Source organism: Cricetulus griseus, chromosome 3 (assembly GCF_003668045.3).
Source record: "Cricetulus griseus strain 17A/GY chromosome 3, alternate assembly CriGri-PICRH-1.0, whole genome shotgun sequence".
Taxonomy (NCBI): Eukaryota; Metazoa; Chordata; class Mammalia; order Rodentia; family Cricetidae; genus Cricetulus; species Cricetulus griseus.
The window spans coordinates 92,341,775-92,352,919 of record NC_048596.1 but is presented as its reverse complement, the minus strand read 5'-3'; positions in this window follow the sequence as shown (position 1 = coordinate 92,352,919).

Sequence of the window (11,145 nt, the reverse complement as noted above, 5' to 3'; positions counted from 1 at the left end):
CAGCTCTGCCCCTGACCAACTAGACCAATCAATCCCAGAGCAGGAAAACTATCTAATCCCTGAGCAGAAACTCTTCTTCCTGGGAAAAGTCCACTCATAAGAAGCCCTATATAAGCCCCTCTGCCTGTTCAGTTGCTGGCTGTCCTTTTTTTTTTTTTTTTTTTAGTTGTCATCTATGTAACACAGATTACTGTTTTTTATTGAAAATAGATGCTTCTCTCATACAATATATCCTGATCACAATTTTCCCTCCCTCCACTCCTCCCACTTCTTCTCCCTCTTCCCCTCTCCCCCAGATCATTTCCCACTCCATTTCCATACAGAAAGAAGCAAGCCTCCAAGAGACAACAAAACACAACAAAATAAGATACACTAAGATAAGGCAAAATCCCTCATATCAAGGCTGGACAAGGCAAACCAATAGGAAGAAAAGAGTCCCAAGAACAGGTAAAAGAGTAAGAGACGTGTACACTTTTAAGACTTCATACATTAAGGGAATAAATTAGCATCATACTAGTAGACTGAAAATAAAGTTACAACTGGTTTAAAACTACATATAAGAGAATATGTTAATTTTTTTAGAATTTTATCCTAGAACTTATTGTTCTTTCTTATAGCATTATTGTATTAGAATTCTCCAGAGGTATGCAACCAATAGAATGTATATATAATGCAATATATATGCATATATATATGCATATAATTGTAAAACAGAATTCATTATGTTATCATATAAATTAGAAGCTGAATAGTCATATCATGGTAACTAGAGAGCCAAAGATGGGAAGCTGGAAGCCTCAGAAGAAGTGGAATGAATGGGGGAATTCTAGTCAAAGTTGAAAGTCTATAAATCCCTTGAAGAGTCATGTATTCAAATCTGTGTTCAAAGAAATATGAATCTGGATTTTATAGCTACAGAGTGATGGCAGGAGCTAAGGTTACATTCACTTGGAGGGCAAATATGGAAATGTGTGAGCTCCCTTCTGCTTTGTATTTCATTTGTTTCCTTAACCTATTTCTAGAAACACATTCATGGATACACCCAGACAACTCCAAATGCATTCTTACACAAATCTCAGTGCAGTTAAGGTGATAATTGATATTAGCCATCAAACTTTTGTTCTTGCTTCATGGATAAACTCTCACCTATGAGGGTATATAATATTACTTTTGCTGTTGTTAGCTTTATTCTGACCTTGGCACTTCTGTTTCTCCTGTTCTTAGTAGCCTGTTTATTTTAGTTTCTATATTTCCTATATTTCCTATCTGTGTTTTCTTGTGGTTATCATTTTGTACTTGCAAGTTCTCTACTCCCATCTTCTCAGCATGAAAAGAAGCAGAGATAACAATACATGTTCATTTCTCTGCTTATGCTTTCAAAGACCTCAGAGGCAGCACTTCCATGGAAAATCTCCTCCTCTCTCCACTGATGATAAAGTCTCATTTGGATTTTTGTTGGAGTTATATTTAAGAGTCTGTACATTGTACAAAATGATGGGCATCATTATAACATTTTCACACATGTATACAATGTGCTTTGATCATATCCCCCACTTCATGCTCCATTTGACTCCTTCCTGCTAGTGTCCCTTCTTTTGGATATGTATATTTTTTAATCTAAATTCTGCTTATGAGAAAACTACAGTATCTTATTTTCTGAGTCTTGTTTATTTCATATAGTATGATTTTCACCTTTTTATCTTTTTTTTTGTTTTTTTTGAGACAGTGTTTCTCTGTGGCTTTGGAGGCTGGCCTGGAACTCACTCTGTAGACCAGGCTGGTCTTGAACTCACAGAGATCTGCCTGCCTCTGCCTCCCGAGTGCTGGGACTAAAGGCGTGCACCACCACCGCCTGGCCTGTGATTCTCACTTTTTTTTCTTTTTCTTTTTTTTTATTAAATTATTAATATTTTCACATGTACTTTCCCTCTCCCACTCCCTCCCCCCACCCCCATTCCTCTCCCCCACCTCCAACCTACCCCCCACCCCATCCACCCGCCACTCCCCAGGCAGGGTAGGGCCCCCAACCAGGGCTCCACCAAGTCCACCAAATCTTCCTGTGCTGGGCCTAGGCCCCTCCCCATGTGTTCAGAGACAGAGCGAATCCCTTCAAGTGGGATGGGCTCTCGAAGTCCCTCCCACCCACCAGGACAAAACGCCAGTCCACCTCCAGAGGCTCCAAGGAGTGCAGGGGCCTCCCCATTGGCATCCATGATCAGGGGGCTGGATTAGTCCTGTACTGTCCTCCCAAAGAGCATCTGGGGTCGATATGCTTTCCCTTTTTCAGGCCAACTGTTTCTGTGGGTTTCTCCAACCAGGTACAGACCCCTTCGTTCTTCATTCCTCCCTCTCTTCAACTGAGTTCCAGATTTCAGCTCAGTGTATTTCTGTGGATGTCTGTCTCTGCTCTCATCAGCCACTGGATGAGGACTCTAGAATAGCATAGAGAGTATTCATCAATCTCATTCTAGGGGAAGGGTTTCTAGGCCAACTTCTCCTCCACTGCCCAGACTGTCAGATCGTGTCATCCTTATAGGTCTCTGGAGATCTTCCTAGTTCCAGATCTCTTCTCGGACCTATAGTGGCTCCCTCTGATATGGTATCTCTCATCCTGCTCTCTCTCCTCTATTCTTCCCCCAACTCAATATATCTGCTCCTCCATTTCTTCTCCTCTACTCTTCATCTTGTGCTCTTATTGTGGCAGCACCCACTTCCCTACCCTCATGCTCTCAATTAGCTCGGGAGTTCATGCCATTTCCCATTCCTGGGGTCCATTTATCCCTTAGAGTCATTCATGATTTCTAGTTTCCTTGGGGTAGAGGATTATAGGCTGGTAAACCTTTGCTCTATGTCTAAAAATCATATATGAGTGAGTACATACCATGTTTGTCTTTTTGTGATTGGGTTACCTCACTCAGGATGGTTTCTTCTAGTTCCATCCATTTGCCTGCGAATTTCAAGATTCCATTGCTTTTTTCTGCTGAGTAGTACTCCATTGTATAAATGTACCACATTTTCTCTTTCCATTCTTCAGTTGAGGGGCATCTAGGTTGTTTCCAGGTTCTGGCTATTACAAACAATGCTGCTATGAACATGGTTGAACATATGTCCTTGTTGTATGGACAAGCAGTATTTGGGTATATACCCAAGAGAGGAATGGCTGGATCTTGAGGTAGATTGATTCCCATTTTTCTGAGCAACCGCCATACTGATTTCCAAAGTGGTCTTACAAGTTCACACTCCCACCAGCAATGGAGGAGTGTTCCTTCTTCTCCACAACCTCTCCAGCATAGGTTGTCATTGGTATTTTTGATTTTAGCCATTCTGACAGGTGTGAGGTGGTATCTCAGAGTTGTTTTGAGTTGCATTTCTCTGATGGCCAAGGATTTTGAGCACTTTCTTAAGTGTCTTTCAGCCATTTCAGATTCCTCTGTTGAAAAATCTCTGTTTAGTTCTGCACCCCACTTTTTAATTTCATTGTATGGTGTTTTGGTGGCTAGCTTCTTGAGCTCCTTGTATATTTTGGAAATCAGTCCTCTGTCAGATGTGGGGCTGGTGAAGATTTTTTCCCATTCTGTGGGTGGTCGTTTTGTCTTACTGACTGTGTCCTTTGCCTTACAGAAGTTTCTCAGTTTCAGGAGGTCCCATTTATTGATTGCAGACCTCAGTGTCTGTGCTTCTGGCATGATGTTCAGGAATTGTTCTCCTGTGCCAATTTGTTCAAGGATTGTTCCCACTTTCTCTTCTAAAAGATTCAGTGTGGCTGGGTTTATGGAGAGATCTTTGATCCATTTGCACTTAAGTTTCGTGCATGGTGACAAGTATGGATCTATCTGCAATTTTCTGCATGTTCGAATCCAATTGTGCCAGCACCATTTGTTGAAGATGCTATCTTTTTTCCATTGTATGGATTTAGCACCTTTGTCAAAAATAAGGTGTTCGTAGGTGCGTGGGTTAATATCTGGGTCTTCAATTTGATTCCATTGGTCTATCTGTCTATTCTTGTGCCAATACCAAGCTGTTTTCAGAACTATGGCTCTATAGTAGACCTTGAAGTCAGGGATGGTGATGCCTCCAGAGGATCTTTTATTGTAAAGAGTTGTTTTGGCTATCCTAGGTTTTTTATTTTTCCATATAAAGTTGAGTATTGTTCTTTCAATGTCTGTGAAAAACTGTGTTGGGATTTTGATGGGGATTGCATTAAATCTGTAGATTGCTTTTGGTAGAATTGCCATTTTTACTATGTTAATTCTGCCTATCCAAGAGCACGGGAGATCTTTCCACTTTCTGGTATCTTCTTTAATTTCTTTCTTTAAAGTCTCAAAGTTCTTATTGTACAGGTCTTTCACTTTTTTGGTTAGTGTTACCCCCAGATATTTAATGTTGCTTGTGGATATTGTGAAAGGTGATGTTTCCATGATTTCTTTCTCATTGAGTTTATCATCTGTATACAGTAGGGCTACAGATTTATTTAAGTTAATTTTGTATCCTGCTACCTTGCTGAAGGTGTTTATCAGCTGTAGGAGTTTCCTGGTAGAGTTTTTCGGGTCACTTATGTAGACTATCATGTCATCTGCAAATAGTGAAAGTTTGACTTCGTCCTTTCCAATTTGTATCCCTTTGATATCCTGATCTTGTCTTATTGCTCTAGCTAGAACTTCAAGAACAATATTGAAGAGATATGGAGAGAGTGGACATCCTTGTCTTGTTCCTGATTTTAGAGGAAATGCTTTGAGTTTCTCTCCATTTAGTTTGATGTTGGCTATTGGTTTGGTGTATATCGCATTTATCATGTTTAGATATGTTCCTGTTATTCCTGTTCTCTCCAAGATCTTTGTCATGAAGGGATGTTGGATTTTGTCAAAGGCCTTTTCAGCATCTAGTGAGATGATCATGTGGTTTTTCTTTTTCAGTTTGTTTATATGGTGGATTACATTGATGGTTTTTCGTATATTGAACCATCCTTGCATCCCTGGGATGAAGCCCACTTGATCGTGGTGGATGATTTTTCTGATATGTTCTTGGATTCGATTAGCCAATATTTTATTGAGTATTTTAGCATCAATGTTCATGAGAGATATTGGTCTGTAGTTCTCTTTCTTATTCTTATCTTTGTGTGGCTTGGGTATCAAAGTGATTGTAGCCTCATAGAAGGAGTTTGGCAATATCCCATCTGCTTCTATTGTGCGGAACAGTTTGAGGAGTATTGGTATCAGCTCTTGTTTGAATTTCTGGTAGAATTCTGCAGTGAAGCCATCTGGTCCTGGGCTTTTTTTGGTTGGGAGGCTTTTGATGACTGCTTCTATTTCATTAGGGGTTATGGGTCGATTTAAACTGTTTATCTGATCTTGATTTAATTTTGGTAAGTGATATTTATCCAGGAAACTGTCCATTTCCATTAGATTTTCGAATTTTGTGGAGTACAGATTTTCAAAGTATGACCTAAAGATTCTCTGGATTTCCACAGTGTCCGTTGTTATATCCCCCTTTTCGTTTCTGATTTTGTTAATTAGTGTGCTCTCTCTCTGCCTTTTGGTTAGTTTGGCTAGAGGTTTGTCTATCTTGTTGATCTTCTCAAAGAACCAACTCTTTGTTTCATTGATTCTTTGTAATGTTTTCCTAGTTTCTACTTTATTGATTTCAGCTCTCAGGTTGATTATTTCCTGGCGTCTACTCCTCCTTGGTGAGTTTGCTTCTTTTTGCTCTAGTGTTTTCAGTTGTTCTGTCAGTTCTCTAATGTGACTTTTTTCTAGTTTCTTCATGTGGGCACTTAGTGCTATGAACTTCCCTCTTAGGACTGCTTTCAGAGTGTCCCATAAATTTGGGTATGTTGTGTCTGCATTTTCATTAGAATCTAGGAAGTCTTTAATTTGTTTTTTTATTTCTTCCTCAACCCAGGAATGGTGCAATTGGGTGTTATTCATTTTCCAAAAGTTTGCAGGTTTCCTGCCATTTGTATTGTTGCTGAATTCTAGCTTTAATGCATGGTGGTCTGATAAGATACAGGGGGTTATTTCAATTCTTTTGTAATTGTGGAGGTTTGCTTTGTTGCCTACTATGTGGTCAATTTTGGAGAAGGTGCCATGTGGTGCTGAGAAGAAGGTATATTCTTTTGAGTTTGGATGGAATGCTCTATAGATATCCGTTAACCCCAGTTGGGCCATGACTTCTTTCAGATCCTCTGTTTCTTTGTTAAGTTTTTGTCTGGTGGTCCTGTCTAGTGGTGTAAGGGGGGTGTTGAAGTCTCCTACTATAAGTGTGTGTGGTTTTATGTGTGGTTTGAGCTTTAGTAATGTTTCTTTCACAAATGTGGGTGCCTTCGTATTTGGAGCATAGATGTTCAGGATTGAGATTTCATCTTGATGGACTTTTCCTGTGATGAGTATGAAATGCCCTTCTTCATCTCTTTTGATTGATTTTAGTTTAAAGTCCAATTTGTTAGATATTAGGATTGCTACACCTGCTTGTTTCTTGAGGCCATTTGATTGGAAAATCTTTTCCCATCCTTTTACTCTGAGGTATCGCCTGTCTTTGAAGTTGAGGTGTGTTTCTTGTAAACAGCAGAAAGATGGATTCTGTCTTCGTATCCATTCTGTTAGCCTATATCTTTTTACGGGTAAGTTAAGGCCATTGACATTTAGGGATATTAATGTCCATTGTTCGTTGGTTCTTGTTTGGTTTGGATTTATTGTTGGTGGTGTCATTGTGTGTGGATTTTGCTCTCCTGCTTCTTTTTGTGTTTGGCAATATTAGATTATCTATTGCCTGTGTTTTTGTGCATGTAGTTATGTTCCTTGGGTTGGAGTTTTCCTTCCAGAACCTTCTGTAGTGCTGGATTTGTGGATATGTATTGTTTAAATCTGTTTTTGTCATGGAAAATCTTGTTTTCTCCATCTATAGTGATTGAAAGTTTTGCTGGGTACAGTAGTCTGGGTTGACATCCATGCTCCCTTAGTGCTTGTAGTGTATCTATCCAAGACCTTCTGGCTTTCATAGTTTCCATTGAGAAGTCGGGTGTGATTCTGATTGGTTTGCCTTTATATGTTACTTGGCCTTTTTCCTTTGCAGCTCTTAATATTTTTTCTTTATTCTGTAGATTTGGAGTTTTGATTATTATGTGTCGGGGGGACTTCTTTTTGTGGTCCAGTCTGTTTGGTGTCCTATAAGCTTCTTGTACTTTCATAGGCATATCTTTCTGTAGGTTGGGGAAGTTTTCTTCTATGATTTTATTGAATATGTTTTCTGTACCTTTGAGCAGTGTTTCTTCACCTTCTTCTACACCTATTATTCTTAGGTTTGGTCTTTTCACGGTGTCCCATATTTCCTGTATATTTTGTGTTAGGGATTTGTTGGTCTTGAGGTTTTCTTTGGTTGATGAATGTATATCCTCTAGCGAGTCTTCAATAGCTGAGATTCTCTCTTCTGTCTCTTGAATTCTATTAGTTATACTCACATCTTTAGATCCTGATCGTTTATCCAACCTTTCCATTTCCAGCATCGCTTCATTCTGTGTTTTCTTTAATGTGTCTAATTCAGCTTTCATGTTTTGAACTGTTTCAAGAGCTTCCTTCACTTGTTTGGTTGTTTTATCTTGGGTTTCTTTAGCTTCTTTAAGAGATTTGTTTATTTCTTGAATATTTTGGTTTGTCTTTTCCTCCATATCGTGTAATTTTTTGCTTACTTTTTCTTCTATTTCTTTAAGGGATTTTCTTGTTTCCTCTTTGAAGGTCTCTATCATCTTGCTCAGATAATTTTTGAGGTCCATCTCTTCTTCATGCACTGTGTTGGGCTTTTCAGATCTTGCTGGAGTGGAGTCCCTAGATTCTGGTGGTGTCATATTGGTCTTTCTGTTGTTGAGCGGGTTCTTATTCTGTCTTCTTCCCATATCTTTTTCCAGTGAGTGCAGGTAGGATCTCTCTATCTCCTCTTGTTACTCTGTAGTGTGTGTGGGCCAGGAATTCAATGTCCGAAGCTCTGGATGGTTTTGCCTCTCCTCGTAGCCTCCTCACTCTGATGGCGTTAGGCCTCTTGGTGGATCGGTCGCCGGGAATGGAATGAAGAGTGGCCTGTACCCAGATTCGGGGAGCTCCTCCCTGCCTGGACGTGTCTGTTTCAAGCAGGGACGAGCCTGGAGGGATCTGGGTGGATGGCGCTTAGGACAAGAATTGGGTAAAAGCAGGGTTGGCTCACCTGGTCTGCGATGAGTCCACGGAAAGGGAAGGAAGCTGGCTGTCCTTTTTTACCTTGTCAGAGACAGTCACTCTTCTGGACTCCAAATAAATATTTTCCTTAAAAGAGTTTTGGGTAGAGATTTCCTTTCACAGGTGTGGAGCAGAAGAACCTTTGCTGAGACATTTCCTCAGGGGGAAGTGGCTTTGGCCAGGATGACACCATTGACCTGGGTGGCAGTTCAGACCACTCAGATTAACATGACCTGGGTGGCAGCATGGCCCTCAGACACCAACATGGCCATGGGTAGAGGCCCAGACCCAGACCCAGACCCCAGGCATCCATATGACCTTTGGCAACAACGTGGGCCATGGACGTCAACACAGACCCCAGCTGCAGTAGGACCACCCACCTAGACATGGTCCTCAGCAGCAGCCTGACCACAATTTTATTGTTATTTATATGCATGTTTGTGTGCCAATGTATGTGTCTGCTGGTGCATACAGAGGCCAGAAGACAGATCTAGAGTTACAGGCAGTAACTCACAACTGTGGTGCTGGGAAGAGAACTACAGGCCTCTGCAAGAGTTGTAGGCAAGCTTAACTGCTGAACCATCTCTCTAGTCCCATTTTCACAATTCTGCATGTGATATCATGTGATGTAATAACGACAATGGTACCTTGCTTTACTATATTACAGCTCCATTGTGATATCACAATGCTACACTGTGACATTAAAATATCCAATTTTGCATAACAATGATCAATAGTGGTATACTGTGACCTCATAAGCTCATTGTGGAATGAAATGCTTCAGTCTTTCTTCACAATGTTCTGTTGTGCCATTGTACTGCTCCATGAGACATCACAATCCTCTATAGTGCTGTGACAATGCTCTATTTTCATACCAAAGTTTTACACTCACAAAGATGCTCTGTGGCTTTGCCTCCCCACTGTTTCATTATAATGCTCTATGAGATACTACAATTCTCAATGTGCTATGAAAATATTCTATTTTTATGTAACAAATCTCAATTATGACATCTCTGTGGTGCCCTATGATGTTTCAGCTATTATGGCATTTCCTTGCTCTATAGATGGCTAATAAATATTTTAAAACAATTCAACATCATTAGCCCGAGAAATGCATAATAAATATACTTTGAAAGTCTATCTTATCCTATTCTACTAAGTTACTATCTAGAAGAGAAATTAAAACAAATACTGGCTAGATTATGGAGAAAAGGGAACTGTCATTCACTGTGGGAGGGTAATCAGTGTAGCCATTACAGAAGTTAGCATGGAATTTTCTCAAAAAGCTAGAACTAGAACTGCCATACTACCTAACTCTACCAACTCCTAGCATATACCCATAGGACTCTGTGTTCTATGACAGAGATGCATACACATCTATGTTTATTGATATTTTATAGACTATACATAGGAAATAGAATAGGCCCAGATATCAATCAACAGATGAATGGATATGAAAATGTGATTATATATATGTATATATACATGCATTCATACAATAGAATTTTATGACTTAAATTTGATCAAAATAGATTGCATTAGAAAGAATTTAAGATAAAAATAGTAAAAAGCTTGCAAGAATTTACAAGAAAATAATGTATTTGGATAATACATCTAGTTAGCTAATCCAGAATAAAACATAAGGATTATATTTTTGATATTGGCTCTGGGAATTATTTTTTTCTGTTTTGACACAAAACCTCAAATAACAAAATCAAATATAAACATTAAACTGAAAATCTTTTACACATCAAAGAAAACAACACAGAAAAAGGAAAGGCAGTTTACAGATTTGGAGAAAATATTTTGTGACTGACATATGACTTCACTTAACATCCGAATAGGTAAGGAGACACCAGAATTCAGTAGCAAGAAAAGAAATAATTTGATCCGAAATTTGCAGAGAAGTGGATAGACATGTCTCTACAGAAGATATAAAAATGGCAATGAGAATTCAGAAATTGTTAATCAGTGTCCATAATTATCAGGATCAGTGGAGCCAATCAAAGGCTATTGTTAAACCCTACAGAGGAATTCCTAAGGGTAAGGTGAACACTCAGAGGCTCTCTGGGACTCATTATCTGCTACCCTGTCCCACTGCCTGGAAACTCTTCCTCACTCCAAGGAGCTGCTTCACACTGCAGCACTCAGTGAAAAAAGTTCTTGTTAACATTCTTATACTTCCTTCTCCTGTCCAAATATCTTGTGGAATGGAACTGGAATTTGATCAACAGTGCCATTATATAGTTCTTTTATAAGTGTAAAAGTGGAAATCAAATTTGACATATCAAAGAAAAGACACACAACAAGTTTTGATGAGAGTAGATAGGGAAAACAAAGCCCTTGTACACTGCTGTTATATACATAAATGACATGGTCATTATGTTAACTGTGTGGATGTTTTGAAAAAACAGAAGTAGAGTCTTCATATGTCCTAGAAATGTGGTGTAGCAATTCCTTTAATGATTATACATCTAAATGAAATTAAGTCAGCCACTCATGAGGATACATCATTTATCACATCAATTTCATTCAAGACAGTCAAGATACAGAAGCAAATTAAGTGACTGTCAGCGCACGTGCGCGCACATACACACACACACACACACACACACACACACACACACACACACACACACTGGCTTATTCAGTCTCAATAGAGTTTCTTTTCACCTGCAGTATGGATAGAATTTGAGATCTTTGTGCTACTGAAAATTATCCATATGCAGAAGGAAAAACATTTCAGAATCACAGCTACCTGTGAAAAATTTTAAAGTTCAAACTCACATAAAGATCACACCTTTCGTTATCAGGCAAGAGATATGGATGATGGGATACATAGGTCAAAGAGACCAAAACTGCATATATAAAATGAATGTTTGGTGACCTACTGAACAGTAAGAGATAGTTAATCATATTTTATTATATGTTATAAATTTGCTTG